At 36.6% G+C, this 16,040-nt stretch overlaps 1 pseudogene; it reads left to right on the forward strand.

Moving 5' to 3' along the window:
* The first annotated feature begins 14,585 nt into the window (after positions 1-14,585).
* LOC115873692 lies at positions 14,586-14,724 on the forward strand (annotated as a pseudogene).
* The last annotated feature ends 1,316 nt before the right edge of the window (positions 14,725-16,040 follow it).

Below are 16,040 nucleotides of genomic sequence, written 5' to 3' on the forward strand. Positions count from 1 at the left end.
AAAAATAAAGGCAAATATAAAATATCAAAGTTGATGTCAACAGAGACTCTCAAACTGCTCTTAATTGTAATCTAGGTAACACCAAGGAACAAACGATGAAGTAAAAGAGCTGACCAGGAATTTTAAAAGGGCAGTTCAAGAGGACAAAGTAAACCAATATAAAGAAATGTGCAAAGACCTAGAGTCAGAAACCCAAAAGTAGGGTACTTTTTAATATAGCAAGTGGAAAGAACTGAAGAAAAAAAATTAAAGCCTTGAATTAAAAAAAAAAAAGCTGAAAGGTTTTAGGGACAAATATTGAATGATGCAGAGAGCATCCAAAGAAGATTAATAGAATTAAACTACCAAAAAGATCTAGCAGGCATCCAGCCATTTCAAGAGGTAGTATATGATCAGGGACAAATAGTACTGAAGGAAGAGGTCCAAGCTGTACTGTAAGCATCAGTCAAAAATAGGTATTTAAACCGATTTCAATGTTTAAATGAGCTGGTAAAGCGTTGGGTTCACTCAAATGTCTATGCCAAAAAATATAGAAAACAGCTATTTTGCCAACTCACTGGAAAAGATCCATATTTATACCCATTCCAAAGAAAATTGACTCAACCGAATGATTAAATTATGGAAGAATATGTTTAATAACACATGCAAGTAAAATTTTGCTGATGATCATTCAACAGTGGTTAAATCAGTCCTTGGCTGGGAGATGCCTGTCCTTCATGTCAGATTCAGAAGAGGATGTGAACCAAGAGATATCACTGTTGATGTCTGATGGATCTTGACAAAAAGCAGAGAACACTAGAAAGATGTTTACTTGTTTTTTATTGATTTTGGAAAGACATTTGACAGTGGATCTTAACAAACTATAGATCGTTTTGAGAGGAATGGGAATGCCACTATGATACATGCCTGGTATTTAAACTTTCTCACATGCATGTGAAAGTTGAATATTGAATAATGAAGTTCCAAAGAAAAATTAATACATTTGAATTATAGTGCTGCAAACAAGTATTTAAAATACTATGAACTCCTACAAGAACAAGCAAATCTGTTTTGGAAGAAGTACAGACTGGGTGCTCCTTAAAGCAAGGATAGCAAAACTTATCAGGAGAGACCATTCCCTGGAAATGGACATCATGCTTGGTAATGGAAAGCAGCATTGAAAAAAAGGAAAACCCTGGAGAAGTTGGATAGACACAGTGGCTACAACAATGGGTTCACATATAAGAATAATTGTGAGGATGGCATAGGACTGGGTAGGGTTTCTTTCTGTTGTTTATAGGGTTGCTATGAGTGGCAACCAACTTGAGCGCACTGTGTTAGACCAGGTTGACTAGAGAAATAAATCTAAAGACACTTATATGTGTAAGAGAAAACTCTATACCAAGCAGCAATTTTATATTGAGATAACATCTCAGCTCTGTCTAGATCAAGTCCAGAAGGCAGATATCAGCCCATATGTCCGATACTAGTCCATAATTCCTCTTCAGACTCACGTAGTGTATGCAATGATGCTGAATTCAGGAAGATCATGGGCTGGTGGGTTGAAAGTCTTATGGACCCAATGCTGGTGGAAACATCTCAGAACTGGCTCCTCCAGCTCTGTGGCTCCTCAACAGGAAGATGAAAGAGAGAGAGTGTAGCCCGCCTCCAGGTTGAAAGAGATGAAGTTCTGAGAATCCTTTGAGAAGGTTATGTCCACCAGGAGGTATCATCAGGCTGTGATCTGATTAACAGGCTAAACTCCACCCCTTGACTCTATTTATCAAACTGACATGAACTTATGTAACTACTACATGCACCTAACAACAGCAATAATTATGAGGAAATGTTTTTAACCAAAACTTCACCTTGAATATCATTGATTGTTTCCAGCGTTTTATATTGCATCCTCATTGACTTGTTGCCCAACTGATAGGCAAGTTGCATATATTTCATGCATTTTTAATTCATGGCAGAATCATAGCTAATGTTTGAAAGTTCAGTGATTTATCAGGCTAATATCTTTCTTATTCACATTTTTATCTGAAGCAGTTATAGTGGCTTTCTTTTTTTTTAAATCATTTTATTAGGGGCTCATACAACTCTTATCACAATCCATACATACATCAATTGTGTAAAGCGCATTTATACATTCATTGCCCTCATCATTCTCAAAACATTTCCTCTCCACTTAAGCCCCCAGGCATTAGGTCCTCATTTTCCCCCTCCCTCCCCACTCCCCCTTCCCTCATGAGCCCTTGATAGTTTATAAATTATTTTGTCATATCTTGCCCTGTCTGACGTCTCCCTTCACCCACTTTTCTGTTGTCCACCCCCCAGGTAGGAGGTCACATACAGTTCCTTGTAATCAGTTCCCTCTTTCCAACCCACTCTCCCTCTACCCTCCCAGTATCACCACTCACACCACTGGTCCTGTAGGGCTCATCCGTACTGGATTACCTGTATTTCCAGTTCTTATCTGTACCAGTGGCTTTCTTTTAAGGATTGATTCTAGAATTTAAACTCCTTAAATCTTGTGTGTCAAATCATTTGGGAACAGTAAGTAGAGAATTGACATAGAATAATGGGCTACGTGTTGAGCTGCTAACTACAAAGTCAGCAGTTTGAAACTACCAGCTGCTCCATGGTAGAACCATGTGGCTTTCTACTCCTGTGAAGATTTGCAGTCTAAGAAACCCACCGGGCCAGTTGTACTCTGTCCTCTAGGGTGTCTATGAATCTAAATTGACTTTATGTCAGTGAATTTGTTTTGAGACCTAGGTTCAGTGTATATCAACATATCCATAATTTACTAGTCTGAATCAGTCATTTAGTTATGATGCAACTATAAAGGAGACTGGGAAATCTTTCTATATTTTTAGGAAGCCAAAATGTCATTTGTGAGTAACAAGAAAGAGCTTTCTCAAAAAACCATAAGTTGTTTATCTTGCCGTGAGTCACATCTACTGTGCTGTTTTTACCCAAATAGGAAGGCCAGTTTCAAAACATGAAGATAGGCTTTTCCAAAACACCAGGCTGAAGTTTCAGTTGCAGCATTTCACAAAGCTAGCACTGACTTGCTTTACGGTCCCCTCATACCTAAGACTGCCAAGCAGAATCTCTGAGAGTAAGATAAAACTGCATATATATAAAAAGAAAAGGAATCGGAAGTAAAGAAAGAGACGGCATATCTCAAAAGTGTTTGATGATCTTTGATAAACTTTAGTTACTTGGATTTAATCTTAAAGAATATTCTAAAAATGAAAACCCACTATCATTTAGTTAATTCCAACTCATAAGACCCTACATAGGATTTCTAAGACTGTAAATATTTACAGGAAAAGAAAGCCCCATCTTTCTCCTTTAAGCTTCCCCATTTGTCCTTTTTTTTTGACAAGGACTACTTAATAAAAACATGTTTATTTTTAAAATCAAATATAAAAGAGATGCATCTGTAGCTTTAAATGTTACCAATTAATACGTGGTGATTAAGTGCCTTTGTCACTCAGCTATTAGTCATGTATTCTCCATGTTCAGTGAAAACTGGAATTTTCCCTATTTATTAGTGACATTTAACCAAAATAATTATTTCCCTCAGATGGATGTGAGTTCCTATTTTAGATTCCTTCTCTGAAACTGGCAGAAAAATATCTTCACTTCCATGAACCAGATTGTCTTAACTGTGCCAAATAGAGCAAATACATTTTCATTTTCATTAATAAAGTAAGCAAATGCATTGTTAAGAGCAGCAATGTGAGAGGTTCTTTCACCTTTATTTTCTTCTTCCTAATACAAAGCCTCTGAACCTGTGCCTCTGAATCACCACACTGCGGAACTTTCCTGAACCTCTTGACAATTGGGTGGATCAGCTAACTCATTGTTCACTTGACCCTAGTGGATTAGAGTCCACTGATTAAGGGCTGAATTTCAAATCTGTCCCATACGAACAGAAAGGGTAATCTTGTGATAGTCCCATAATCGCTCTGAAGGTAGGCTTCCTCATATTTAAAATAGAGCTAATAAGAGTAACATTTGTTTTCAGTATTCAACACATGTATTTTCTCTCTAAAATAAAAATGTTATATCATGAAAGATTTAAGAAAATGGCTATTTGAAATAACATATAACAGATTTATTTGTACTGTTATTTCTACATGCCAGACCCTGAATATGGAGACATAAAGATAAAATATAATTATATTGGAATTATTACAGGAGGAGACAGAGAAATCAGATCATTGCAAAATGGTAATTCATGATATAGAGGTAGAACAAAATAATTATGCGCATCTTTTTAAGTTAGGCAGAAATAGTTCAAAAAGAAAGAAACATTTGCATGAGATATTAAGCAAGTAGAATTTGCTAGGTGATTCGGGCAAGCACATTCCATGCAGAAAGACTAACTTTGGTAAGAGGCAAGACGAATGAAACTATGAACTATAGGCAAACCCCCTGACCAAAGAGTCAATGTGAGGTCTTTTCTTTTAAAAAAAAATCATTTTGGGGGGGCTCATACAACTTTATAACAATCCATACGTAAATTGAATCAGGCATGTTTGTACGTATGTTGCCTACATTGTTTTCTAGACATTTACTTTCTATTGAACCCTTAGTATCAGCTCCTCTTTTCCCCCCCTCCCCCACCCTCATAACCCTTGATAGCTTGTACATTGTTATTGTTTTCATTTCTCATCCCAACTGCTGTCTCCCTTCCCCTATGTTTTCTGTTGTTCTTCCCCCTGTAGAGGAGTGTATGGTTATGTGTCTAACATTGCAATCGGTTCCCCCTTTCTCCCTTCCTCTCCACCTCCTCCCCCTACCCTTCTGGTATCACTATTCTCACTCCTGTTCCTGGATTCTGTGTGTCGTGCGCGCCCATTTCTTATCTATACCTGTGTACAGGTTCTAGTCTAGTCTGAATTGAGAAGCAGCAGTGGGGTCATGGTAGTGGAGGGTGAGGAAGCCTCAATGAACCAGAGGAATTTAGTGTGTTTCATCGAAGCTTTACTGGTGACTCATCCCTTTCCTGTGGCCCCTCTGTGGGGAGATTGTTCCATTGTCTACAGATGGGCTTTGGATCTCTGCTCCAGCCCCCCTTGTTCTCAACAATATGTTTTTGTTTGTTATGGGTCTGCTGATGCATATTACCCTATGACTCCTCATGATTGCACCAACGGTGTGCTTCTTCCATGTGGACTTGTTACTTCACTGCTGAATGGCGCATTGTGTAACTTCAAGCCTTTAAGACCACAGACACTATATCTTTTAATAGCTAGGCACCATCCGCCTTCTTCACCACATTTACTTATGCACCCATTTTGTCTTCAGCAAATGTGTCGGGACGGTGAACATCTCAGACTGCTGATTGGTTAAAACAAAGTGTTCTTGTATTGAGGGAGGGTATGAGCAGAGGCCCAAAGTCCATCCCCTACCTAGAGGTATTGCCGTATAAATATATGTACAGGGGCCAATACCTCCATTTTTGTGGATCAATGTATTTACATATGTACACTGCTATGTTTATACCTCCATCCATTGCTTTGCTTCCTGGGTCTTTCCTCTGTTTCAATATCAATTCTTAAGGATCATACAGGACAGAGTAGAATTGGTCAGTTGGATTTCCATAGAAGTGGACTGCCATATCTCTCGCCCATAGAGCAGTGGCTGGGTTTGAACCACAATCTTTCAAATAGCATCTGGGCATGTAAGAACTATACAACCAGGATTCCTGTTGACAGAAAGGGATCTATAATTCATTCAATATAAGGCATTTATTCAGTATAATTCATTTGATATATGTGTGTGTGTGTGTGTCTGTGTGTGTGTGTGTGTGTGTGTGTGTAACAAAATGGAGCAAAAAAAGCAGAAAGTTAACCTTGGTTTCCCTTAGATTTAAAAATAGATCCTGCATTAATTTAATAAATATTTTTAGGAACACATTGTGAGTGAGAGGACCCAATTGATTCAGGAAAGAACAGATGGTTTTCCTGCACTTGAACACTTCTTCCCTCTTCTCGTCATCTCACTTTTACTATAGATTGCCTTGTAACATGTTATTGTATTATTTGACTTTTAAAATGGCTCTGTAATATGGAATGTGTATATAAAAATAGAGTTATATATGTGTGAGCATGATAAACACATGTTGCTGTATATCCAAATATATGTATCTATATATTTATAAAATATATTACTATCATTTATCTATCTATCTGTCATCTACTTACCTCCATTATCCATTTAACCATAAAACTAGCTATTAAGCAACCTGATAGCAAGTTTATGCATTGTACTCTATGGCATGCTGTTGTTCTTAGGTGCTCTCAATTCATTTTGGCTCATAGATACACTGTGCACAGCAGAATGAACGACTTCCTGGTGCTACACCATTCTTACGATTGTTATGTTGGAGCCCACTGTTGCAGCCACTGTATGAATCCATTGTTTTGAGGATCTTTCTCTTTTACACTGCTCCTCCACTTTCCCAAGCATGATGTTCTTCTCCAGGGACTGGTCTCTCCTGGTAGCATGTCCAAAATATATGGAATGAAGCTTTCTGCTCCTTCATTTCCAAGGAACATTCTGGCTGTACATCTTCCAAGAGAGGTTTTTGTTTTGTTTCGTATTTTTTTATGGTAGTTGACAGTACTTTCAATATTCTTCACCAACACCATAACTCAATGCGTTAGTTCTTTGGTTTTTCTTCTTCAATATTCAATTTTCACAAGGATTTTAAGTGACTAAAATACCATAACTTAAGTGAGGGGCCACTTAGTCCTCAAAGTGACATCATTTCTCTTTAACACTTTAAAGAGGTTTTTTGCAGCTTATTTTCCAAAAGCAAAATTACTTGGCTACCTGAGCTTGGATTGGAAATCAAGCTGGATGCAATCCTTGACTATTTCAAACTTTTCTTCTTTTATCATATTGTTATCTATTGGCCCATTTGCAAACCTCTTAGTCTTATTTATACTGAGTGGCAATCTGTACTGAAGGTTGTAATCAATGGTCTTCATCAAAAGGGTTTCAAGTTTTCCTCTTTTTCATCAAGCAAAGTTTTCCATTTGCATATGACAGATTTTTAATAAGCCTTCCTCTAATCCTGATACTACATTCTTCTTCATATAATTCAGTTTGTCATTTTATTTGTTCAGCATACAGATTGAATACGTGTGGTGAAGAGATACAGCACTGCTGCATACCTTCCTTGACTTTTTGCCACTCAGTATCCCTTGTTCTGATAGAAAGACGGTATCTTGGGCCATGTACAGATTTCACATAAGCACAATAAAGCATTCTAGAGTTTTCGTTCTTCTCAATGCTATCCCTAGTTTGTTATAATCCACACCAATGGATGCCTTCATATCATCAATAAAACACAAGTAAACTTATTTCTGGTATTTTCTGCTTTAAGCCATCTCATGTCAGCAATAATATCTTCTGAATCTGACTTGAATTCCTGACATCTCCTTGTCTATGTACTGTGGAAACCATTGTTGAATGATCTTCAGCACATTAGATATTCCACATACTTGACATATTTATAAAATCTTAAATTTTAAGCAATCCTATATCTAAAATTTCCTCACATAAACCTTTCATGCTATATATTTTTTAATTTTACCAAAATGCCCAGTATTACATCTTATACTTTCTACTATGGTAACTCCATACTGTCTACAAATCTCAAATATTAGCCTTGGTTAAAATGTAGCAACTTAGTGAAAACAATAAATTGTTGAATATTAATTTTATCCTTTATTGTTATTAAAGTTTTTATTAGTAACTGGTATTGTCTTGGTTGTTTCAAGAATTAGTACAGAGAAACTATAAACAATTTGTACATAATTATTTCTGTAGTTGTTCAAGGTCACACTGTACATAATTCTTTTTGTAGTTGTTCAAGGTCACACTGGCTGTATTTCTGATATTTGGGCTTGGAAGGGGATGCAAGATGTGTGTGGGGTGGGAAGGAGTTTGATCACCTTGCTGCCATGCTCTGAATCTCTGGTCTGCTTGGGATCCTTACTTACTTGAACTGCATGATCCATCACCACTCACTGGAATTCCATAGATCTCTTTTTCTAGTTGTCCTACCAAGTCTGGCGTTGACCGGGACCACAGGGGACAAGGTCGGCACTGGCCTCGGTTCTGCGGAGGCATCTCAGCCAGCCACGCGTCATCAGGTCAGTAGCCCTACTGGGGTTAAAAAACTGAGGGGTTATGGTTATCATTTAGAAATTGCATATCTTAAAACAAAAATTCTATTTAAAAAAGACTCATAGTTGATACATATATGAACCAGAAGTTAAAAGTAGGCTTTATGTCTGTAAAATTTAACTTAGCATACTAAGGATTTTACAAAATATCACATATATTTTCTCATTTGAATCTTTCTGTCACTCAATATGGTACGTATTCACCAGATTTTACGGATAAGAGAACTGAGACTCAAGAAAGAAAGTGAATTCGCAATGACTAAACGTTTGCTGCTGCTGTTGGCAGGCACCACCAAGTCACTTTCTGTGAAGAATGACCCGTATACAACAGAAGGAAACACTTCCAGGTCCTGAACCACATTTGTAATCCTCAAATTTTCCTTATAAACATAAGCAATGGTGTGAATTCATCTTGTCAAAGGCCTTCCTCTTTTTTTTCTACCTCTCCATTTTACCCAGCATGATTTTCTTCTCCAGGGTCTGGTCTCTCCTGTTATGTTCAACAAATATGAGATGAAACTTTATCATCCTTGCCTCTAAGGAGCATTATGGTTGTACTTCTAAGGCAAATTTATTTGTTCTTTCTTCAGTCCACAATACTTGCAATATTGTTCACCAGCACCGTAAATCTAAGACATCAATATTTCTTTTGTCTTCTTTCTTCAATGATCAACTGTCACATGCATATGAAGCAATCCAAAATATCATGGCTTGGGTCAGGCACACCTTAGTCCTGAAAACAACATCCTTTATTTACAACTTTAAAGATGGCTTATGCAGAAAATGTACTCATACAATGTGTTGTTTGATTTCTTGAATGGGGCTTCCATGAGTATTGATCATGGATCCAATCAAGGCTAAATCCTTGACAATTTGAATCTTTTCTCTATTTATCATGATGAAACCTATTAGTCATGTCGTGAGGATTTTGATTTTCTTTACATTGAATTTTAATCCATGTAGAAGGGTTCAGTCCTTTATTTTCGACAAGTTCTTTAAAGTCCTCCTCACTTTCAGTAAGCAAGATTGTGTCCTCTTCAGAACACAAGTTGTTAATAAGACTCCCTCTAATCCTAGTGCTACATTCCTTTTCATAGAAGAATCTACCTTCTCCGATGATTTCTTCAGCCTAGACATTGAATAAGTATGGTGAGGGAGTAAAACACTGACACACACCTTTCCTGACTTTCAACTATGAAATATTTCCTTGCTCTGTTCAATAATTGCTTCTTGACCCATTTCCAAGTTGAATGAGCACAATGAAGTTTTCTAGACTTCCTATTCTTCATAGGGTTATCCATAGTTTATTATCATGCACACCATCAAATACATCTACATAATCAATACAATGCAAATAAGCTATTCTGGTATTCTCTGCTTTGAGCCAAGATTCATCTAACATCAGCAATAACAATTCCTTTTTCCAATGTCACTTCTGAATCCAGGCTGAACCTCAGGAAGTTCCCGTCAATTTTCTGCTGCAACCATTGTTGGATGACCTTCAGCTAAAGTTTACTTGTTTATGATATCAACAACATTGCGCTATAATTTGTGCATTTTGTTGGTTCACCTTTCTTTGGAATGGATACAAATATGAATGTCTTCCAGACAGTTGACCAAGCAGATGTCATTCAAATATACTGGAATAGATGAATGAGTGCTTCCAGTGCTTCATCAGCTTCTTGAAGTATTTCCATTGATATTCCATCAATTCTTGAAGTCTTATGTGTAGATAATGCTTTCAGTGCTACTTAAACTTACTCATTCAGTGTCATGGGTTCTTGGGCATATGCTACCTCTCACATAAAGTCTTGAGATGTTAAAATTGGCATATTTTGGGATAATTTTTTTATGAATACACTCTTACGTATTCACCTAATTTTGTGGGAAGGACCACATTACTACTACAGAGTGGTAGGTATTTCTCAGTACCTTTTTATGTGAATAAACTTAAGCAAACCAGATTAAAGGAAGCAAAAACAAAAACTGGTCCTTTTTATCAAAATAAAAAACTATTTCAAGGTTAAATATTTTAAGGACAAATTCTTTATTTTAGTAAATCTTTGCTTACATCTTAAATATCAATGCATCATGGCAGTCCACACAGGGTCTTAATGACAAGTAAATTAAGTTGCTTGAAAGCACATTCAGTAAGCTATGTTTCTCCATGGCCAGCGGAAGGTGAAGAAAAGGCGATTGTGCCAGGCTGTTGGCTGGCTAGAGCTAATGGCATTCAATCTTGTAAAATGGATATTAATGATTCTACAGTGTTTAACTTCGCTTGCTCTTGATGGATTTTCCCTTAAGAATTAATGTCTGTCTATTCTTGATTAATTTAGAGTGATTGTACTGTGAATCGGTTAATTACATTTTCTTTCTAAAGTCAAATATCATTCACAGTGATGAAGGCAGTCATTCTAATTTCTTCTAAAAAATAATACTCAAACTCCTCAAGTATACATCTTACAAAGTTAGTAGAAAATGTTCTTTACTCAGGCAGCCTGCACCAAAGCTGATTAGAGCTTTGTCATGAATCTTATTTAAGATGGTTAGCTACAAATCCTCAGGCAGAATTATTTGAGCTATATGAAGTGGTATCTCAAATCAGATATTTCCCATAGCTTATGTATAGAATACAAAAATTATGCTAATAACCTCTTGGCTCCAAGATGTCACAATATAGGTGAAAGGGTTGCAAAATGCTTTAAAATTATCTCCAATACAGAAAAAGAAAGTGTATTGTAGAGAGAACACGGGAATTGTAAAAAGATTTTAGATTTTCTTCTAATATTAATGGACTCTGTACCTTACCTCCAATAAGTACAATGGAATTTTCCTTTCATTTTCCTTCTTAGCTTACAAAGTGTTGCAATTATCATGTGACCTATAGAAGAGTATGTAGTACATTTTATATGTGTGTATGATTGTTATATATGTTGTCATTGTTAGATGCCATCAAGTCTGCCTCAACCCATAGCGGCCCTATGCAAACAGAATGACACACTGCCTGGTCCTGAGTCATCCTCACAATTATTCCTATGCCTGAGCCCATTGATTCAGCCACTGTGTCAGTCCATCACAGCACGGGACTTCCTCTTCTTTGCTACCCTTCCTTTCCATCCAAAATGAAGCCCAGGGAATGGTTTTTCCTGAAATATGCCCAAAGTATGTAAGACAAGGTCTTGCCAACTTTGCATCTAAGGAGCACACAGGCCTTACTTCTTCCAATACAGACTGGTTTGTTCTTTCAGCAGTCCATGGTATTTTCAAAATTCTGTTCTAGCACCACAATTAAAATGCATCAACTCTTCTATGAGCTTCCTTATTTAATGTCCAACTTTCCCAAGCATCTGACATAATAGAGAGACACATTTTACCTTTAAAGAAGCGTACTTGCTCTTCAATACTCTAAAGAGGTCTTGTACAGCAAATTTACCTAATTCAATACATCTTTTTATCTTGTGACTACTACTTCCATGAGCACTGTGGATCCCAGAAAGACAAAACCCTTGGCTCCATCAACCTTTTCTCCATATATCCTTCTACCTATTGGTGCAGTTGTGAGGATGTTGGCTTTCTTTATATTGAGTTGCAAACCATAATTAAGGCTACAACCTTTGATCTTCATTAGCGAGTGCTTCAATTCCTCCTCACTTTCAATAAGGTGGATTGTGTCATCTGCATACTATAGGTTATTAATATGCCTTCCTCCAATCTTGATGCCATATTCTGCTTCATATAATCCAGTTTTTCTGATGATTTGCACAGCATACAGATTGAACTCGGATGGTGAGAGGATACAGTCCTGATATATACTTTTCCTGATTTTAAACCATGCAGCATTCCCTTATTCTCTTCACACAACTGCCTCTTGATTCATGTACAACTTCTGAATGAGCACACAGAAGTCTTCTGGATTTCCAAGTCTTCTGAAGGTTATGAGCAGTGTATTATGGTCCACATAGTCAAATTTGTTTGCATAGTTAATGAAACACTTGAAAGCATCTTTCTGGTATTCTGTGATCTGAGCCAAGACCTATCTTATATCAGCAATCATGTCCCTTGTTCTAAATCCCCTTCGGAATCTGGCCTGGATTTTTTACCTTTCCTGTCAGTTTATTGCTGCAACTGTTGTTGGATGATCTTCAACTACATTTCAATAGTTTGAGTATTCTCTTGGGTTATGTTTCTTTGGAGTGGGCATAAATATGGATATCTTGCTGTCAGTTGGCCCAGTACTTGTCTTTCAAATTTCCTGGCATAGAAGAATGAGTGCTTCCAGCTTTCTGAAACATTTCCATGGTGTTCTACCAATTCCTTGGGTTTTGTTTTTGGCTAATTCATTCAAAGACGTTTGAATTTCTTCCTTCAGCAACATTGGTCTTGCTCATATTCTACTTCCTGAAATGGCGGATATCAACTAGTTTTTGGAATAAAGTGACTGTATATTCTTTCTATCTTCTCTTGATGCTTCTTGCATTTTTCAATATTTTGCCTATAGAATCAGAATATCAATTTGAGGCTTGAATATTGAGTTCTATTAGTTTCACTTATGCTGAGCATGTTGTTCCCTTTTGATTTTCTAATTCTACATCCTTTCTCACTTTGTTGTAATATTTGGCTTTGTTTTCCAAGCTTCCCTTTTAAATTTTCTATGTATGATCATTGTGTACAATTTTCAATTTTCTTATGGATATTCCTCTTAAATTATGACTTGTGAATTTTACCTTGGTAAAATATATATATATTTCAAAACTAAAACAGAAAATTTCTTATTTGGAGGAAGTTACAAGTCCAAAGGTACGCCAATCTACTGTCCTATTAGTCAAGTATGTTATCAGGTAAAGAAAAAAACCAGCAATGATGGAACCTGTCAAGTCTGAGTTCATTTTATTTTAGGAAGAAATTTTGTTTTGCTTATTTAGAAATATGGTAAGGAAGTATTGCTACTAGTTCCTGTGCATACAGGAATTACTTTATTCTGAACAAGATATCTTTAAGCATGTCTCTCTGAAGATTTATAATCTCAGAAATTCAAAAGGGTCAGTACTCTGTCCTATATTAATTCTGTCTTAGAGATGGCTTTATGGCTTTAGGATTTGTGTGGATCTGTGTATGTCTACAGATAAATCCCCTCAATAATACACTATTTTAAATTTCATTAGGGTGTCTTAAAAATGAAAAAGAAATGGATAATTTCAGTGAAGTAAATAAGAATCAATGTGAGGTCAGGGCTAATATAATGTACAACTTCTGAATGAGCACACAGAAGTCTTCTGGATTTCCCAGTCTTCTGAAGGTTATGAACAGTGTATTATGGTCCACATAGTCAAAGTCATTTGCATAGTTAATGAAACACTGGAAAGCATCTTTCTCGTATTCTGTGATTTGCTTTGATTTTTTTTTAAAAGACCCATGGAAAGATCAACCCGTGAGCTAGCTTATCTTTGCATACCTTTGGCAATTATTGAGCTGAAAGTTTGTTAAGGCTACAATACTTGTTTAAATTTGAAAATGCTGAACTATGTGAGATATCAGTGATACATCTACAATGCTCATTGTCCAGTTTCTCAACTTCTACTACAGATTCTTCATTTGTAGACATTGATAATCTTACCTCTCCTGGCTCACCTTTGGGGCTTTCCCAGCCCTCCTTAAAACTATTTTCCATGAAAAACTGAAGTTTTATGTGAGGCCAAATTTAAATGAACTTGTAAAACTGTAATGATTTACAATGTCCACATGCATTTAATTTCTCAAAATAAATGCAGATGTTCCAAATTTCTGCCATATCAGAGCTTTCCAATGATTGATGTCTTCAAGACTTACCAGAATATGTGGATTCCTTCGATTATTAGATGTAGATCCTTGGAAAATTTATGTAGACTTGCTAATTTGGGGTTTTTCGTTAGTATAATGTGGCTAATATGTCTCATAATATTGTTGAAGGGATTCAATAAAATAAATGCAGAGGACCTAGCATAAAATTTTGACTAATATCTTGCTAAATAAATTATTCTTCTAAAGTTATCTAATATCAGGTGATAAATTTCAGTTGAGAATTACTTTTCATATAATTTTAATAATCTTAACTACAAAACAATATCTAAAAATAAAGTCAGCCTTCGCTCTCATTAGCACTGATCCAAAAGTGGCTGAATTCATGGGCATTATCATCTCCATATAGAACGTTTTCAGACCCCATTGCTCCCACTTCTCTTTGTGTTCTGTGCACCAAGTCTTGAAAATTATCAACGTCTGTAATCCAATGGAAAAAATACACTTCAAAACTTTTTTCTTAGATGCCTAAATATTTCTGGCATTGTATTTTCTGAGTGGCATAAATGGTTGAACACTAATCTACTACTCGCGAATTTGTGAGGACAAATATTTTCCTGCAGGGGAGAGACCATGCTCATGCAGGTGATTTTCCCAGGGAGAGGTTTATCCATTGCACTCCGATGTGGGAAATTTAACTGCATAATTCCAGGTAGTGGGGGGCTGATTATATTCACGCTTTCCCCTGCACTTAAAAAGAAAAGAATTTGGGAGTCCAAACCCACTCAGAGGTACCTTGGGAGACAGATCTGGTGATCTGTTTCCAAAAGAACACATTCTTCATTACAAGATGCGCTAGTCCCGTTCCACATACACATGGGTCCCCATGTGCAGGAATCAAGTTAATGATAACTAACAGCCATAAAGCATCTCACAGGATCTTTATAGCCCCCACACATACTGTGAAGAATATACTAGCACCACTGTGTAAATAAAGTAATTGAAAGCTAAAGAAAGTACTTAATAGTTCAAGGTTACATAGCTAATAGGCTTAGAATTCTAGCGCAGTGCTCTTTACCTCAACGTGCCCAATTTAAAAAGTGACAAAACAAAACATGTTTTAAGATATACATCCGAATAAGCTGATTCCTTAAAGAAAGGTTATTGAGAGGTGTCTACAATGATGTTTGTTCAAATACTAACTGCCAATATAATAGCTAGGAGGTATAATTATCTTTCTCCTTTAAATATTTTTGTTTCATTTTTCAATGAACAAGTATGCACTTTTAGAAAATATGGTTTTATTTCCATCGTGAAATTTCACCTTATATCTGGTGATACATAAGACCAAAAAAGCTATTCTTTTAACTGAGGCCATTTCCAGCCTTACTGACTATCAAGCTGGACTGATAATTATTGTTCATGCAAATAGAATTCTGTTTTTAGGAATCATGGCTCATTATAAAGCAACTTGGCTTGTCTGTCCTTAGAATCTGAAAATAAATGAGGAGGGACAATAGGAAGAAACACAGAAAACATTTTTTCCTTTCTTTAAACTCTCCTGGTTGTCATTGACATTAGCAGTAGTTTCCTTTCTTTTTTTCTTTAACTTGATATGTTTCTTTGCAATTAATGTATACATTCCACAATCTTCAGGCTCAAGGAACAGAGGACTTCATGAAATAACCTGGCAAAAAATACGTGTCTCTTTATGACCCAGCTATCTCTCGACTGGGCATCTACCCAGAAGAGGTCAGAAATAGACCACAACCAGTTGTCTGTGCTCCAGTGTTTATTGCACCACAATTCACAATCACAAAGAGCTGGAAACAACCTAAATTGCCATCAAGAGATGAGCAGACTAGACAACTCTGGCACATGCACGCAATGGAGTAGTACGCATCGCTAAAAAGCACTAATGAGCGCATGAAACATGTCCTTTCATGGAAAGAGTTGCAGGAAATTAGGCTTAGCAATGTCAGCCAATCACAAAAGGCCTAGTACAACACGAGTCCCCTGAGGAAAGTATAGCTAGCACAGTAGGTATAGAAGAAAAGCCACTTA

The sequence above is a fragment of the Echinops telfairi genome, unplaced genomic scaffold (assembly GCF_000313985.2).
Source record: "Echinops telfairi isolate 266 unplaced genomic scaffold, ASM31398v2 ScPeMD7_7469;HRSCAF=8507_0, whole genome shotgun sequence".
Classification (NCBI taxonomy): Eukaryota; Metazoa; Chordata; class Mammalia; order Afrosoricida; family Tenrecidae; genus Echinops; species Echinops telfairi.